Here is an 18,389-nt window from a genome sequence, read left to right as displayed (position 1 = left end):
GCAGCTCTGGCTGATCACTGGGACTGAACAGAAAGACATCTACCATAAAGCCTATGAGCCATTGTGGTAGGATTCCACTGCATTTAAGTGTAGTGGCCACCCCAAAGTTGGAACTAGGGTTGTGGGGATGGGGAGAGAGAGTCACAAAGGTCTGAAAGAAAACCAGAGATTTTGAAAGACTTCTCCAATAATTTTGAAGCTAGATTTAAAGGAGGCAAGCTTCAAAGGCTAGACATGACTCTTTGATCTTCAAAAGGCTTATAAATGATGGCAGTGTGCTTGAATGATATGTTCATGTGTCCAAGCAGTTTCAACACTGCAAGACTTGGTATGAAGGGATTCATATTTAATAGCGTTCAGAACAAACAACAGCAGAGACACCTCAGGTATTTTTAGGAGATCTGGTACAGAATACTAATGATTGAAAAATAAATCTGGCTAATTGTTAACTAAATGGCTGAATATTGGGTGAGGTAGTGTTTTGAAATAATAGGGGGACCTGTAGTAGGGCAGACTGTAATAGTATCTTAAAAATCACAGCTATGGAAAGCGAGAGAAATGTGGTAGGAGGAGAGAGGGAAAGGAATTTAACAGGAATATTATCTAAACATTTGATTATGGGTTCTTCTGAGTCATCCTATAATAAGACCTCAAACCCTACAGTGAAGGTGCAGTGTAAATACTACTGAGTCATACTCATTCATTAGCTCTTAGAGGGAATAGGGCCCGTTCTGAGGGCAGAATGAACTATTGTCTAGGGCAGACAGGGCATGCAGGGAAAACCTGAAGAACTGCCAAGCTTAGGAGAAAGTTTAGACTGAGATTCATGTTGCAATTTATTTAAGTTACCAAAAGAGTCAAATCCCTGGAAAGGGGGGATAAGTATGCACTTACAGTGTATGTATATTCTTTTCAGATAAGGAAGGCGATCTTATTATTATCAAATTCTTCAGTTAGTATGAGTGACAGATATTGCAACACCGTGCGTTATCTTTGGGGACTATTGTATTCAATTTATGAATGGTTTATGTATGATTGCATTCTATTCCATTGGCAAGCGTTACCACAGCTGCTCCAGGAGCTAAAAACAGTGGGAGGTGATTAAGACAAGTCACTGAGACTAAACAACTCTGGGGAAATACCACCCACCAAAGAGGTCTGCATAGACTGGTTCAAACTGGGTTTTCTAGGGACTCAAACAAAGAAAAGGCTTTTGGTATAAGAAGGCAGAGTTTGAACTAACATGGGCATTCTTTCTGATCTGGCAAATAGACAAACCCTTTGTCTAAGGGGCTCTAATCCTGCTGAAGGGACGTTGGCCTACTGGGGCCCCTAAGACTGATGGGGGACATCTTGTAAGGTCAGATCTACTGGGGAAATCACAGTTAGGTGCAGAGGGACCTAAACCCTCAGATTGGAGCAAGACAGACATGAGTCTCTGCCTGAGAGAGGTGATGGCTGGAGTGGGAGCCTGGAACTTTAAATGGGTGCTTGAGAGGAAGACCAAGGGGGGCTAAGGGGAGGGAGAGGGCAAAGGTGAAGTTAGTCCTGAAACTCTGACATATATGGTGGCAGCACATGTGATCTGTCAGTGGAAACTTTCCAGTGAAGTCCCAAAGCATTGAAAGCAAGTACTGTAGAAGGGAAAGGCACAGAGAGAAGTGTCTCATAGCCTCTTTGGGAAAGGAATAATGCAAAGAGAGACAGGGGAAAATGAGTTATGAAAAGACGAAAAGAAGTCAGCTGGTTGAGATATGCAGAGAAAGTCAGCTCCACGCTGAGGAGCAGACGAAGGCCCAGCTGGTTGATCTGCTGTACTCTAAGGACCAGAAAAGGAATGATGGTCCAGGATCACAGGGAACATCCAGCCCACTGGCAGAGAGAACAGGAGGTGGGAGAAATCTTGGAGACGCCTCTGTGCAGGGAAAAGGCTGACAGAGGCAGCACCCATGCGCCCTCCAGATTGAATGCTTGACTGCAGCAGAGTCCATGGACAGATCCACAGACAGAGCCAGAGAAGCTGCAGATGGAGAGGGACAGCCTGTATCTGGAAGCCCAGATGCTTGTGGGCCAGAAGTGAGAGGAAGCGGACTGGGAGAAGCAGCATCAGCATGAGGTGAGAGAGTGCGACAAGCAATGAGAGTAACATTTAAAGCTGTTCAGTAGTCATGCCTGGAGATTTTCTGTGCCTCAGTGGGCCACAACTGAGAGTGCCAAATTCAGGACAAACTGCTGATAAATAGGGCAGATACGCCCCAAGACTGGTGGCTAATCCCCCATAGGATATACCAAACCAGCAACAAAAGTAAACTTCTGCTTCACCACACTGGCTAACAAGAAGTCATAAAAGCAGTTTCCTTGGGCATTCCAGTCTTTGTATTACCACCGAAAACACGAGACTTAGAGATGTGTGGTTCTTTAAAACCCATCTCTTCAAATAAAAGGTTCTTCTGATCCCAAAGGACCAGTCACACACTCAGGTCAATATATAACATAGATCTTAGCCAAAAATCACACTGATGCCAGTGCTTTAAATCTAAAGGTTTATTCATAGAAAGAAAGAAAGAAAGGTGAGAGTTAAAATTTGTTAAAGGAATCAAATACATACAATAATTGCAAAGTTCTTGGTTCAGGCTTGTAGCAGTGATGGAATAAACTGCTGGCTTAAGTCAATTCTCTGGCTGCTTCCAAATCATTGGAAGGTCCTCAATTCCTTGGTTAGAATGCTTCCATTAATATACGTTCATACTCCATAGGCTGGAGCAGAAAAGAGGCTGGGGCAGGAAAGAGGCCAATACTCATAACTTCAAATACAAAACTGATACATGCGTACAAATAGCATAATAACCAGCAAATCATAACCTTTTCATAGACATCTTACATGCCACATTTTGTACAAGATTTAGTGCAAATATATAACAGTGATTGCAACAATTAACTATAATGGTCATATTTTAATCAGACAATGTCACAGTCAGTATTAGCTTGATTTGGAGATACTGTGCCAGCCAGCAAAACCCTAATTTGATAGGTGGAGCCAGACCCCCTGTGTCTGTCCTGGGAGGTGGTATAGACTCCAAATTATTTCCTTGCTTTAGGGAAGGGGATGACATGGATGTGTTTCTAAATGCTTTTGAAATGGGGTGTGAATTAAACAAGGTGGGGCAGGAGAACATGGTACGATATTTGGCTCCACTACTGTTGGGGATGAAGACATTAAACATTTTCACCCATATGGAAAGACAGGACCATAAAGACTATAGGCTGTGTAAACAAGCTTTGTCGCGAAAGTTTAAATTGACCCCTGAAGTGTATGGGAGGATGTTTCAGAGAATTTGACCTATGCTGTGGTGTCATCCCAAATTAGGGGTTACATAAGAAAATGGGGAATTGGTTGGGGGGTTACCATGGTCAATGAGGCCTATGAATTAATGGGTTTAGAACAATATTATAAATTCTGTCACCCTGGCCTAAAATCATGGTTAATAAACCATTATGTGGATAGTTGGCCTGGGTTTGACAGAAAATCTGATAAGGTTGGAATGGGATCAGAGGACAGGGGGGAAGGAAGCCAACTCTGAGAAATCCCAGGGTGAATGGGGAAAAGTGGTGTCCCATCTGTAGCCAGTTGGGATTGTCCACTCTGACCACTGAGGACCAGTACAGGGCTGGAAAGGCCAGCTCCACCCCAGCCTCATGGAATTAACTGTGTAACTGCATCTCTGATGGGAGGGAATTGGAGTCACTTAGCCAATCCACCAATGGCCAAGCCATTCACACCTAAAAGCATCACCCACTTGTGATGCTGCACCCTCCTGGGTGCAGATCCCTCTGATCCCAGTGGCAGAGGAAAGTAGTAGTGAATAGGGAGACATTCATTGACTGGAGAGAGACTGGGATTGCTAAGACTACAGTTAAATCCCATGTTGTGAAGCCCCAACAAACATTCCCAGGCATGAAATCTGGGTTAAAGCTCCCAGTGTAAAAGCTTGCCAGGCGTCACCCATCCTTGTATTGGTGTCCTATTAGGCCAAAGTCCTAGCAACCCTTCAGCAAGATTGGGGACCCTTGGAGAAGGAGTTCACGATCATTTGCTGAACTGGAAAGAAGGCCCCATTTTCATACCAAAAGCCCTTTCTTTGAGTCTCTGGAAAGCCCAGTTTGAACCTGTCTATGCAAATCTCCCTAGAGTTCTTTAGTCTCAATGACTTGCAACTATCTGTCCCTCCCTCCCCCCCTCCGCCCCCTACCCCCCACACACTACTTTTGGTTCCTGGAGGAGCTGTGGTAAATCTTCCCCATAATCATCCATCCATCATTCATAAATGTAGTACAATGGTCCTCAAAGATACTGCATGGGGTTGCAATATCTGTCCTGAGTACTTACGCTATCTGAGAGTGTAACACATGACAGCAGGATACATTCTGGTCTCTTTGCTTCCTTAAAGTCTGACCGTCAGTTATACCATCTGTTACTCACTTGTCATATTTCTAGAGTTTTTGTTTTAAATAATTTATTGAGACAGAGGTTTATTTTTTACAAGTGATTCTGAGCCAGCTCTCAGAACTGCATAGGTGCCAACCTGTGTCAGCAAGAAAAAAAACAGGAAGGGACTCTGTAATGCTATGCTCTCTGCTGTCAAGGTAGAGTCATCTAGATGAGTGAAACAAAATTCAGCATTTGCTCATAGTATGTAAAATCTCTAGGTGCCCTCTTGTAATTTTGAAAGAAAATCTCATTGTATACGTGGGTTGTGGCAATCAGCTATACTGTGCTCTGCAAGTTCTTGGAATGGAAGTACATATTAACTGTCGTTCTTCAAAATTGTGGCCATTGTATAGTTTCTCTTGGGGGATGTGGCCCCTGAAGATATTCAGGAATCTTTCTTAAAACAGTGTTAGAAAAAGGCTGTGTGTATCATCAAAACCCGTTGACTTACATAAGGCCAGCGGCACCGGAGGCAGCAAACAGGGCGGCTAACAGGGGAGTTTGAGAGGGAGTTTGCAGGGGGAGGTAAGGGGGGAGGCAGGAGGGCACGGTGTGGTGTGTGCTCTGAGTCCACAGGCGCCGTGGGCAGGGAGCCCAGCAGGCATGAGCCAAGCAGCAGCAGCAGACAGAATGCAGATGGCTGCATGTGGAAGCTGTGGTATGTATATGGTCCTAGCAGGGGAGCCGGAACACAGGTATGTGTGTATGAAGTGTCGCCTGATAGTGTTACTGGAGGAAAAGATTAAGGGGCTAGAGATGCAGGTAGATACCCTGGTGGAGTTTAGGCGGGGGTTTGAGCAGCTGATGGAGGACAGGCAAGGAGGGGCTGAAGGAGAACGCCCTGCGGCGCAGGTAGAGGCAGAGGAGGGTGATAGGGGAATGGAAGGGGGAGAGCATGGGAGGTGGAAGCATGTGACTGTGAGAAGCAGGCCAAGGAAAAGAAGGGCCAGTGAGGGGGGAATAGAACTCAGGAATAGGTTCGAGTGTTTGGATAGCAAGGTGGAGGGGCAGCAGGTGGCGGCTGAAGGTGGGAGAGTGAGGAAGAAGAGAAGAGCGGCTAGTCCGAGAGAGAGAGGGGAGGAGTTGATGGAGACGGCACCAATTCTGGGCCCCGGGAGGATTCAGGAAGGCATAAGGGGGAGCATTAGGGAAGATAGGAACAGGCTCAGGTCAGGACTAGAGGGATTAGAGACTAGATTACTAGATGGCACTGTTGCCAGGCGAAGGCAGGTGTATGTAATTGGAGACTCATTACTGAGGAGATTGGACAGGCCTGTGACCAGGGCGGACCCGGAGAACAGAAGGGTGTGCTGTCTCCCGGGCGCAAAGATACGCGATGTGGACCTGCGGTTGAAAAGGATCCTAAAAGGAGCAGGTAAGAACCCCTTGATAATCCTTCATGTAGGAACGAATGACACGGCTAGGTTCTCGTTAGAGAGAATCAAGGGAGATTATGCCAGGCTGGGGAAGACGCTCAAGGAGATAGAGGCTCAGATTATCTTTAGTGGGATTCTGCCCGTTCCGAGGGAAGGGCAGCAAAGGGCTGATAGGATTGTGAGAATAAATACTTGGCTAAGGGAGTGGTGCTATAAGGAGGGCTTTGGGATGTATGGCCACTGGGAGGCTTTTGGGGACAGACACCTGTTCTCGCGGGATGGGCTTCACCTGAGTAGGGAAGGAAATAGACTTCTGGGAGGGAGGCTGGCTCATCTTATCAAAAGAGCTTTAAACTAGGAAGTTTGGGGAGAAGGTTGGGAGATGCACAGTTAATCTCCACGCCAGATTCCAGTATGGAAAAGGTGAGTAAAATGAGAGGAGACATAGCCGGGGAGACGAGATTGGACATAGGAAGGACAGGGGGGACGGGCGCAAGGAGGCCCGCAACATATAGTGCTACTAATGGGAGACAGGCTAAACGACATACATTAGGGTGTTTATACACCAATACGAGAAGCCTAGGTAATAAAATGGAGGAATTGGAGCTCTTGGTCCAAGAGCTGAAACCGGATATCGTAGGAATAACAGAAACGTGGTGGAATGACGGTCACGACTGGAACACAGGTATGGAGGGGTATACGCTGTTTAGGAAAGACCGGAACAAAGGTAAAGGTGGGGGGGTGGCATTGTATGTCAACAGTGAAATAAGCTGTAAAGAAATAATAGTGGATGGATTAGATAACACAGAGTCCGTCTGGGCAATACTCACACTGGGTAATAGGACTACTAGAGCCTCTCCGGGGATAGTGCTTGGAGTGTGCTATAGACCGCCGGGATCGACCCAGGATATGGATAAGGAACTATTTAATGTGTTTAGAGAAGTAATTACTAATAGAAACTGTGTAATTATGGGGGACTTTAACTTCCCGGATATAGATTGGGGCACAAACGCTAGTAGTAATAATAGGGCTCAGATGTTCCTAGATGTGCTTGCTGATCAATTCCTTCATCAAGTGGTAGCTGAACCGACGAGGGGGGAGGCCACTTTAGATTTGATTCTGGTAAGCAGTGAGGACCTCGTTGAGGAAGTGCTAGTGGGGGACAATTTGGGCTCCAGTGATCATGAGCTAATTCGGTTTAAAATACATGGGAGGAGTAACAGAATTAAGTCAAAGACTAGGGTTTATAATTTTAAAAAGGCCAATTTTAACAAATTAAGGGGACTGGTAAGGGAAGTGGATTGGGCAAACGTATTAAGGGATCTAAAGGCAGAAGAAGCCTGGGATTACTTCAAGTTAAAGATGCATGAGCTGTCGGAGGCCTGCATTCCAAAAAAGGGAAAAAGATTACAAAGCAGGAGATTTAGACCGAGCTGGATGAGCGACCGACTCAAAGGGGTGATTAGGAAAAAACAGAAAGCGTACAAAGAGTGGAAGAGGGGAGGGATTAGTAAAGAAACTTACCTTAGTGAAGTCCGAGAATGTAGAGATAGAGTGAGAAAGGCCAAAGGCCGTGTAGAGTTGGACCTAGCGAGGGGAATTAAAAGCAATAGTAAGAGGTTTTACAGCCACATAAATAGGAAGAAAGCAAAGAAAGAAGAAGTGGGACCGCTGAAGACTATTGCCGGAGAGGAGATTAAAGACAATCTAGGCATGGCGCAATATCTCAATGAATATTTTGCATCGGTGTTTAATGAGGCCAATGAAGGTATTAGGGATACTAGCACCACTACAGAGGGGCATTCGGGATGGGGGATTACCGTATTCGAGGTAGAAACAAAACTTGATTGCCTTAATGGGGCTAAGTCGGGAGGACCGGACGATCTTCATCCGAGAATATTGAAGGAATTGGCGCGGGAAATAGCAGGCCCGTTAGCGATAATATTTAATGAATCTGTAAACTCGGGGGTGGTCCCGTTAGACTGGAGAATAGCTAATGTGGTTCCTATTTTCAAGAAAGGGAAAAAAAGTGATCCGGGTAACTACAGGCCTGTTAGTTTAACATCTGTAGTGTGCAAGGTGTTAGAGAAAATTCTGAAAGAGAAACTAGTTGAGGACCTGGAGGTTAGTGGCAATTGCGATAAATTACAACATGGTTTTACGAAGGGCAGATCGTGCCAAACGAATCTGATCTCCTTCTTTGAGAAAGTAACGGATTTATTAGATAAGGGAAATGCGGTGGACCTAATATACCTGGATTTCAGTAAAGCGTTTGATACTGTACCCCATGAGGAATTATTGGTTAAACTGAAAAACATGGGGATCGATATGAAAATCCAGAGGTGGATAAGGAATTGGTTAATGGGGAGAATGCAGCGGGTCGTATTAAAGGGTGAACTGTCGGGTTGGAGGGAGGTTACTAGTGGAGTGCCTCAAGGTTCGGTTTTGGGACCCATTTTATTTAATCTATTTATAACTGACCTCGGGACCGATTGCAGGAGTGGGCTGATAAAGTTTGCGGATGATACGAAGGTGGGAGGCGTTGTAAATTCGGAGGAGGATAGGGATATCCTGCAGGGAGACTTGAATGAGCTTGTGAATTGGAGTATCAGAAATAGGATGAAATTTAATAGTAAAAAGTGTAAGGTAATGCATTTGGGGATGACTAATAACAATTTTAGTTACAAGATGGGGACGCATTGGTTAGAAGTAACGGAAGAGGAGAAGGACCTAGGGGTCCTCGTAGACCGCAGGATGACTATGAGTCGACAATGCGACGTGGCGGTGAAAAAAGCCAATGCTGTCTTGGGATGCATTAGGCGAGGTATATCTAGTAGGGATAAGGAGGTCCTGCTCCCGTTGTACAAGGCGCTGGTGAGACCTCACTTGGAGTACTGTGTGCAGTTCTGGTCTCCCATGTTTAAAAAAGATGAACTCAAACTGGAACGGGTGCAGAGAAGGGCCACTAGGATGATCAGAGGAATGGAAAACCTGTCGTATGAAAAGAGACTAGAGGAGCTTGGGTTGTTTAGTCTGACAAAGCGAAGGCTGAGGGGGGATATGATTGCTATCTTTAAATATATTAGAGGGATTAATACAAGGGAGGGAGAAGAATTATTCCAGCTTAGTACTAATGTGGATACGAGAACGAATGGATATAAACTGGCCGTGGGGAAGTTCAGGCTTGAAATTAGACGAAGGTTTTTGACCGTCAGAGGGGTGAAATATTGGAACGGCCTTCCGAGGGAAACGGTGGGGGCGACGGACCTGTCTGGTTTTAAGATTAAGTTAGATAAATTTATGGAGGGAATGGTTTAATGGTAAAACATAGTAGTCAAGGGAAACCAAACAATGGTAGGTAAATCGTATAATGGCTGACAGGGGTCAGGCTGGTGACTCTTGCCTATATGCTTGGGGTCTGACTGATCGCCATTTTTGGGGTCGGGAAGGAATTTTCCTCCAGGGCAGATTGGCCGAGCCTCTGGAGGTTTTTCGCCTTCCTCCACAGCATGGGGCAGGGATCTCTAGCAGGAGGGTCTCTGCCGATTGAAGTCACCTAAAACAGGATTGGGGACTTCAACAGCAGAGTCCAGGGAAGGGGTAGGGACGGTTTTATGGCCTGCAGCATGCAGGGGGTCAGACTAGATGATCATAATGGTCCCTTCTGACCTTAAAGTCTATGAGTCTATGAGTCTATGAGTCTATGATTTCACTCAATATATCTCTAAGCACAGTTTAAGTCTCTCTGACAGGTACAGAGTAGAAATGGCATTCTGTTTACACTCCTCTCCAAAGGCTACTAAATAGCTAAGATGGCTTTCTAAATAATTTAGTCCCATCAAAATAAAAATTCAAAGCCCTTTTGCCATCTAAGACCTGGCATCTTCCTGATGAGAAAGCTTCCAGAAAAAAATACCAAAATACCAGGCAATTAATGGTCTGATTTTAGGAGGTGTTCAGATGGCACTTTGATATACATTTGGGATAAGATGCAGGACAACTGTTCCCCAGTGAAGTGCACAGAAAGGAGGATCAGTCATTAAATGGGCAGCCAACTCACTTTTCATGAAGATGTTACCATAATTTAAAATGCTATTTTATTAACAGGCTTAGAAGGCAAGTTCGGCAAACATGTCAACACCAGGAAGAGATTCCCTGCTGAAACAGGCTGTCTAACTGGCAGAAAGATACTAATCAGCCCTTTAAGGAAACCTAGGGCAGTGGGGTGCTTGACTCAATTGCTACTGACTCCAGGGTTGGTCACTATTTCTCACTATTGACTTCAGTGGGAGATAAGAAAAATCATGGAGCAGGTCCTCAAGGAATCCATTTGGAAGCACTTGGAAGAGAGGAAGGTGATCAGGAACAGTCAACATGGATTCATCAAGGGCAAGTCATGCCTGACCAACCTGATTGCCTTCTATGATGAGATAACTGGCTCTGTGGATATGGGGAAAGTGGTGGACGTGATATATCTTGACTTTAGCAAAGCTTTTGATATGGTCTCCCACAGTATTTTTGCCAGTAAGTTAAAGAAGTATGGATTGGATGAATGGACTATAAGATGAATAGAAAGCTGGCTAGATTGTCAGGCTCAGTGGGTAGTGATCAACGGCTCGATGTCTGGTTGGCAACCGGTATCAAGCGGAGTGACCCAGGGGTTGGTCCTGGGGACGGTTTTGTTCAACATCTTCATTAATGATCTGGATGATGGGATGGATTGCACCCTCTGCACATTTGCGGATGACACTAAACTGGGGGGAGAGGTAGAGGTAGGGCCGGTTTTAGGCCGATTCCCCCCGAATCGGACCCCGTGCCTAAGAGGGCCCTGCGCCATAAAGAAGAGCGCCTAACTTTTTAATTTTTACTCACCTGGAAGCGGTCCAGATCTTCGGCAGCACCTTGGCGCCGGGTCCTTCAGTGCCACGGAAGACCCAGAGCGAGTGAAGGACCCATCACTGAAGTGCCACCAAAGACCCGGGCCGCCGCCGGGTATTTGAATTGGGCCCCGCACTTCCTAAAGCCGGCCCTGTGCTGGAGGGTAGGATTAAGGTCAGAGTGACCTAGACAAATTGGAGGATTGGGCCAAAAGAAATCTTTTTGATTGAGGTTCAACAAAGACAAGTGCAGAGTCCTGCACTTAGGAAGGAAGAATTCCATGCACTGCTACAGGCTGGGGACTGACTGGCTAAGCAGCACTTCTGCAGAAAAGGACCTGGGGACTACAGTGGATGAGAAGCTGGATATGAGTCAACAGTGTGCCCTTGTACCAAGAAGGCTAATAGCATATTGGGCTGCATTAGTAGGAGCATTGCAAGCAGATTGAGGGAAGTGATTATTCCCCTCTATTTGGCACTGGTGAGGCCACATCTGGAATATTGCGTCCAGTTTTGCCCCCCCCCCCCCCACTACAGAAAGGATGTGGACAAATTGGAGAGAGTCCAGTGGAGGGCAACTAAAATGATTAGGGAGTTGGGGCACATGTCTTATGAGGAGAGGCTGAGGGAACTGGGATTGTTTAGTCTGCAGAAGAGAAGAGTGAGGGGGGATTTGATAGCAGCCTTCAACTACCTGAAGGGGGTTTCCAAAGAGGATGGAGCTAGGCTGTTCTCAGTGGTGGCAGATGACAGAACAAGGAGCAATAGTCTCAAGTTTCAGTGTGGGAGGTCTAGATTGGATATTAGGAAACACTATTTCACTAGGAGGGTGGTGAAGCACTGGAATGGGTTACCTAGGGAGGTGGTGGAATCTCCATCCTTAGAGGTTTTTAAGGCCCAGCTTGACAAAGCCCTGTCTGGGATGATTTACTTGGGATTGGTCCTGCTTTGAGCAAGGAGTTGGACTAAATGACCTCCTGAGGTCTCTTCCAACCCTAATATTCTATCATAAGGCACCTCCCCAAAAAGGCCATTTTAATTGCAATTTGCGAATGGACTTAAAGAACCATTGCATCTGCTGTATTTATTTCTTTGAGTTCTCAGTGGTTATGCCGTATTACTTATGAATAACAGAAAAATAAACTTAAAAGGTAGAAAACAATCCCTCCTTAGAAGATGAATTTTTTTTTATTTCATGCCTTAGACACACTCTTAGACACACTGTTGGGTACAAAAGATTGCACAATGATTTAACCAAGCAAAGTTTTAGCTTTTTTTTTTTTTTTTGCCATGTAGTACAATACCCCACAAAACAAACAAGTAAAGCAAGTTGGCTAATGCTGGAATTGGACTGGTGTGTGCTCAGACAGCAGAATGACAAATTATTTTCTTTGACTTTGCTGAAAAATGTGACCCTGACATTTCATATGGGATTTATGTAAACAACTGCGAAATCATCTGAGCCAAACAGAGAGGCTATTTCTTGGAAACCTGCAGGAAATGCACATGGGAAATTCCCATATGCTGTGGCAATCTTAAAAATACTCCTGTGCTACCCCCACAGTGTGAATGATTAACCCATGGAACTCAGGTTTTTGCAGACTTCTAGTTACATGCCAGGTGATTTGTGTGTGCATTGTATATAGAATTCAAGCAATTAAAACTGTAATTTTCCACCTGTAGTAGTTCATATTTACCAAATTATGTGCAGCATTTCTCAGGGAAATGTGCAAATGACACGGTAGGCAAATACGGCAGTGTGCAGAATATCAGCGTTTTCAAGGTGCTTACTGTACTCCATAGTGCCTCCTTCCATTGTATGAAAACAAGTCCATTCACATTCTTACTGCTCGTCATGTGCTGTACAGTGTGTGGCTCTAAAGTTCCTCGATTCAATCCCAGATGTTTCGGGTAAGATGTTGGCTGTCATGGAAGTGGGGGCTTGTCCAGGAGTCAAACTGGTTTGGACCTCAGATGCTCAGGGGTGAGTTTGCCTACTTCCTGTAGACAGAGGAATCAACTAGTCAGCGTGTTACATATCTCTCTCAGCCTTTTAGCTCTGGAGGTCCCCAAGTGTAACGCCCAGTTTCTTCCAAGACATCACTTGTCACGCTGACTTTTTAAGAGGTTTCTCTCCATCATCTAATTTCTGGCACCAAACTCATGAACTCTTCTCCCCATTCGAAATGGCTTCAATTTCCCATTCCTTTCACTGGGATTGAAGCCAGAGGATGCCCTGAGTCAAGATGCTAGACACTTGCCTATGGAAAAGGAACTAGAAAATATACTATTGGGAAAAATCCTGTGTTGACTGACAGACTAACTATACCCAACAGACTTTTTCATCTCTAACCTCTATGAATATTTTACTAATATGTATTATAGCTGTTTGTATAAAACACTAAATATTGCAAAATAACATGGAGAAACTTGACATAAAGAATGGGGTATGCACATATCAAAACATGGAAATATGACTTTGTATTATCTTATTTAGTAGTCGACTAAGGGAGCCGCTGTACAATACAGGACATTACAGCAGCTTCACCTTGCTACCATATAAATGTAGGGCTGGAAGGGACCTTAAGAGGTCATCCAGTCCATCCCTACATTGAGTCAGGATTAAGTGTACTTAGAGAGCTGTTTGTCATGGAGAGTGGAGAGAGAGAAAAAAGACCTACTAAATGGGCTGGTCTATCCGCCTTACCAATGCAGGCTTGTTACGAGTAGTACATTTTTTCTAGAGGTGTGTCCAATTAGTCTTTTAAATAATTTGCCTAAGAAGAAATTCCTTCATGGTCCCAGGAAATCGGTGATAGATTTTTGTTCTAAAGCCTGGGAATTGATCTCCTTTATCCATTTTTATCCCAGTTAGTGGAACTGCAGATATTCTTATTTGTAAATGTCTAGTCCTTTTTTGAATGATGCCGAACTCTTGGCCTTCATGACATCTCATAGCAGCAAGTTCCACAAGTGAATTACACATTGTGTCAGTTATGTCTTTGAATCATTTTTATTTCATTTAAATGTAATTGGGGTCCTTTTGTCCTGGTATTCTAGAAATAAACAAACAGGTGATCCAATCTATCTTCTCTAAACTGTTCATTTGTTTTATATACTTCTATCCTGTCACCTCTTATTTTTCTCCTTCCTAACTTAAGACCTATTTTTGTAACTTTTTTTTTTCCTATGGAAGGGTTTCCAGGCTGCTATTAATTTTCAATGCCCTTTTTTTACTGGACCTTCCAAGTTTTACTGTATCCTTTTTTGAGTGAGGACCAGCAATGAAAATAGTGTTCCAGGTGAGGGCACACCAGTGACTTATAGAATATTATATTACATATTATTTGCCTTTTTTGACCACCATGTCAGATGGCCAACCTAAATTTTTTTCCTGTATATTTTGCCAGTGTTTTCAAAAACGATTAGTACTTTTGGTTGCTCATCTTGAGATACTTTAAAGAAGCATGATTTTCAAAGGGTGGATGCTTAGCGCTTTCTGGAAACTTTTTAAGGTTGGGCACCCAAAAATTCAGGCCCCCAACTTGGCCTTTGACTGACTATGGCTCCATTTGGAGGAGAGGGGTGATTCCCTGCCCGCTTAGAAGTGCCCGCACTCGCTCTACTTGCTAAAAAAGAGTAGTGTAGCTGTGCTAGCAGCAGAAGCATGAGCCAGCTGCCCCATGAATGTACCCAAGGAGTCTGGGCAGGTTTGTACTTGGGGTGGCTAGCCCACACCATCACTTGCCATGGCCCATGCTACTGCAGCAATAGCTTGAGCAGAGCTACCCCGCCTATGTCTGCAAGAACTGGGAATACCCGCCGTAGCGCCAACTGTAGATGTAGCCTTATTCTGAAGGAGGAATTTGTTTGATTGCTACAAGAAGTCACATTTTCTATATTTAAGGCTGTGGTAAACATGGGCCTTCCATAAGACACAAAACCACTTGGTTAGTCAAACGTTATATAGCACCAAATGACTTGTGTGCGCTCTTGAGCTTCATTTTAAGTTTTGTAAGATGTCAAATAGTGGTAGCGTGCTGTAGTGGTTACTTCACAAGACTAAGTGGTAAGAAAAATTGCAGTGTAATGTAGAAACAAAATTAATTAGATTGCAGAGAGAACACACATTAAACAGAGAATCTTCTGGAAAGAGATTTAACGGTTATTGCAGAAGGCTCCTTAAAGCTATCCACCCACTAGTTGCATTCTTTATTGCAACCATTGCAGACAGGCCACTGGTATGAACTAACAGAGGGATAGGCTAAAAATCTGAAGAATCAATTTGGTTACTCATGTAAATGAAGCACTGGCTAGTTAGACCTCATTAAAGCGCAATGTGTTCAGTTGGGTCACCTCTTTATAGAAGAGGTATGTTGACTGAGCGAATCGCCTAGGGCAACCAGGAGTACTTCAGCTTTTCGGAATACTTATGAAGAAAACGCAAAAGAGATGCCACTAGAGAAATCTCTGAAGCTACATAATCGAGATATAAGAAATTACAAATGGTGATATGCTGCTCAGTGCCTACAGAATTTCTGGACAGTTTAGCTGTCTGACACTAACATGTCTGTACTCACACCGTGCAAGCTGAGATTTTTCAGAAGCTCATAACTTGGCCAAATTTGGATAGATTTTCACAGGGACAGCAAAAGGCACATCAATAAACCCAGGGCAAGTTCCTGCTTTTTAGAGTTTCTCAATTAAATGATTGATAGAATATTTTTAACATGGGCAAAACAACATATTTTCCCCTAACCATGTTCTTAGAAACAGCTGAACTGTTTTTGCTTTGTTTTCTGGGGAAAAAACAATCCGTCCAAGGCAGACACCTGGCCTGGAAAGTTTCAGCTCCAACAATTAAAGTTTGGCAGTTACAAGCAACAAAAAACCCCAGGTTTCAGAGTCGTAGCTGTGTTTAGTCTGTATCGGCAAACAACGAGGAGTCTTTGTGGCACCTTAGAGACTAACAAATTTATTTAGGCATAAGCTTTCGTGGGGTAAAACCCATTTCATCAGATGCATGGAGTGGAAAATACAGTAGACAGGTATATATACGCAGTACATGAAAAGATGGGAGTTGCCTTACCAAGTGGGGGGTCAGTGCTAATGAGACAATTCAATTAAAGTGGAGGTGGGCTATTCTCAACAGTAGAATACCAAGGGAGGAAAAATCACTTTTGTAGTGGTAATGAGGGCAATGTAATCAGCGTGGCCCATTTCAAACAGTTGACAAGAAGGTGTGAGTAACAGTATGGGGGAATTAGTATGGGGGAATTAGGTTTTGTAGTGACCCATCCACTCCCAGTCTTTATTCAAGCCTAAATTGATGGTGTTCAGTTTGCAAATTAATTCCAGTTCTGCAGTTTCTCGTTGGAGTCTGTGTTTGAAGTTTTTTTTGTTGAAGAATTGCCACTTTTAAGTCTGTTATTGAGTGTGCAGGCAGATTGAAGTGTTCTCTGACGGTTTTTTAATGTTATAATTCTTGACATCTGATTTGTTCCATTTATTCTTTTGTGAAGAGACTGTCCCATTTGGCCAATGTATATGGCAAAGAGGCATTGCTGGCACATGATGGCATATATCACATTGGTAGATATAAAAACCCAGGATCTTATAATGGAAAGTGTTGTGCAATCTTAATAGGTATAGCTACCTGCACTTGTCTAAAACAGACCTTTAACTCCCTTCAGAAATCAACCTTAATTATGGTGTTGCAACAGTACAAAGAATTGAAGACTGAATTTCATGGAGAATACTGGCAAATCAGTATGATGGCTCTTTTCCCTTCATAAAGTTATCATGCTTTTAAGAAGGCTAAGCTCTGCTACTCCTTTTAGCGAGGGCATTAAGTCCTGATGGTGAGACAGAAACAGGTGTGTGTAGCTGAGCAAGCAATAGATGAAAATTCAGGGAGATGACGACATGGAGACTCATCCTTTAAGCTTGTGAGGGAAGTAGGAACCCTCAGGAGGCAATTGGAAACCACAGGCTCAACTCAAGGAGAAGCTGTATGGTACCATGTGAAGTATCCATAGCACCGGCAAAGGGATGAGTATTGGTGTGGCACAATAAAGTGAGTGATAACTGGCGTGGCTTGTTTCTGGATTCAATTCTGACAAATATGCAATTCAAATATGCACCCATGTAACTCTCACTGAGGTCAATGGGAGTTATGCATGCGTATCAGAGGGTAGAATGTTCTGCATAACACCTAGATTTCTTGCTTGCTGATTTAATACTCCAAACAGTTGCCCAGATGGCAAGAAATGTTGAAGTCATGTATTTAGGACAAGAAAGCTGTTTTTCAAATTAATCCAATTTGTTTGATCACAAACATTCTGCCTAGGTAGTCACAGCTTGCTTGTACATAGAACAAAGAATTGTGTGAGTGATGCATTTATTCTGTAGAGATATTTCAGTCACTGCAAGTTTTTTTTTTTTTTTTTTTTTTTAAGTGGGAACAGAAGTTCAGGAAGGATGTTAGAAACCTGCTCCTACCTCCACAGTTAGCCTGAGCACTTGGATGGATCATAATTTATATGGCAATATACTGGTATATCAGTGACTCTAAAACTCAGTCTCTGGGCTACAGAACAGTATGTATTTAGGTGAGGTTGATGTGAAAGCTTGTGATTTTTGGCTTTGGAAGAATAGATGAGACAGATTCCCTTCCGCACTGCTCGATACTGCTTGTTAATTAGTCAAAGAGGGTTAAAAAATAAAAAAAAATATGGAGACCTATACCTATCTTATAGAGCTGGAAGGAATCCTGAAAGGTCATTGAGTCCAGCCCCCTGCCTTCAACTAGCAGGACCAAGTACTGATTTTGCTCCAGATCCCTAGGTGGTCCCCTCAAGGATTGAACTCACAACTCTGGATTTAGCAGGCCAATGCTCAAACCACTGAGCTATCCCTTCCCAAGGGACTGCCTCTCATCATCCAGCTGGGAACAGCGTGGGCCTGATTCTCCATCGCCCTGCACCTCCGGTAGCTGTATGCATCATGGCAAAGTGAGTGCAAAGAGGCTATAAAATGCTACCACCTCACAATGGCAGTGTTACTCCCCCCATGCTTTGCTGTAAATGACTTCACAAGGTGCAGGGTAACAAAGAATCAGGCCCACTGCCACTGAGGCTGCTTAACTGAGCTTGGCTCTCCCTTCCACCTGCTTTCTTGCATCTCATTTTGCCCTTCATTGCAATTTCAATATATTCCTTTCTTGACTGAAGCATCACAGTGGTTAAGACTGAGATGACACTTCCACTCTACCCCCCTATTTTCAGTCATTTATAGCCCCCCCCCCCCCCCCCCAAAAAAATTCTTTTGGGACTTAAATCTCTCTTATAAAAAGGTAAGCGTGTATCACAAACTGACAAGCATTGAACTACCTTTCCAAGGTCCTTGTTTAATTCATGGCACTAACGGTTCACTTAAAGTCAGATTGTCATACATAGCTTTAGCAGAATCCTTCTTTTTTTTTGCCTATGGTCCCTAATGCTGATATATTTATTTGAAGAAATAAGCAAGGAAAAAGCTCATTTAGACAGTATTTACGTAAAACTATTTCTAAAAAACATTTAGCAGTCCTGTAATTTGCATACACAAGAGCGTCAAGAAATGAGGTGTTGAAATAATCACAGGCCC

At 43.8% G+C, this 18,389-nt stretch overlaps 1 protein-coding gene across 1 annotated transcript in view; it reads left to right on the top strand.

Moving 5' to 3' along the window:
• The first annotated feature begins 12,020 nt into the window (after positions 1-12,020).
• Positions 12,021-18,389, top strand: part of LOC128838685 (spondin-2-like) — a 115,428-nt gene continuing 109,059 nt past the window's right edge. Inside the window, exon 1 of the mRNA XM_054031076.1 lies at positions 12,021-12,726. The gene's annotated coding sequence lies outside the window, so the exon portion shown is untranslated. The remainder of the gene's footprint in view (positions 12,727-18,389) is intronic.

This window comes from Malaclemys terrapin, chromosome 5, assembly GCF_027887155.1.
Source record: "Malaclemys terrapin pileata isolate rMalTer1 chromosome 5, rMalTer1.hap1, whole genome shotgun sequence".
In the NCBI taxonomy this organism is placed as follows: domain Eukaryota; kingdom Metazoa; phylum Chordata; order Testudines; family Emydidae; genus Malaclemys; species Malaclemys terrapin.
The sequence above is the reverse complement of the archived record's forward strand: the minus strand, read 5'-3'. Positions and strand labels throughout refer to the sequence as shown.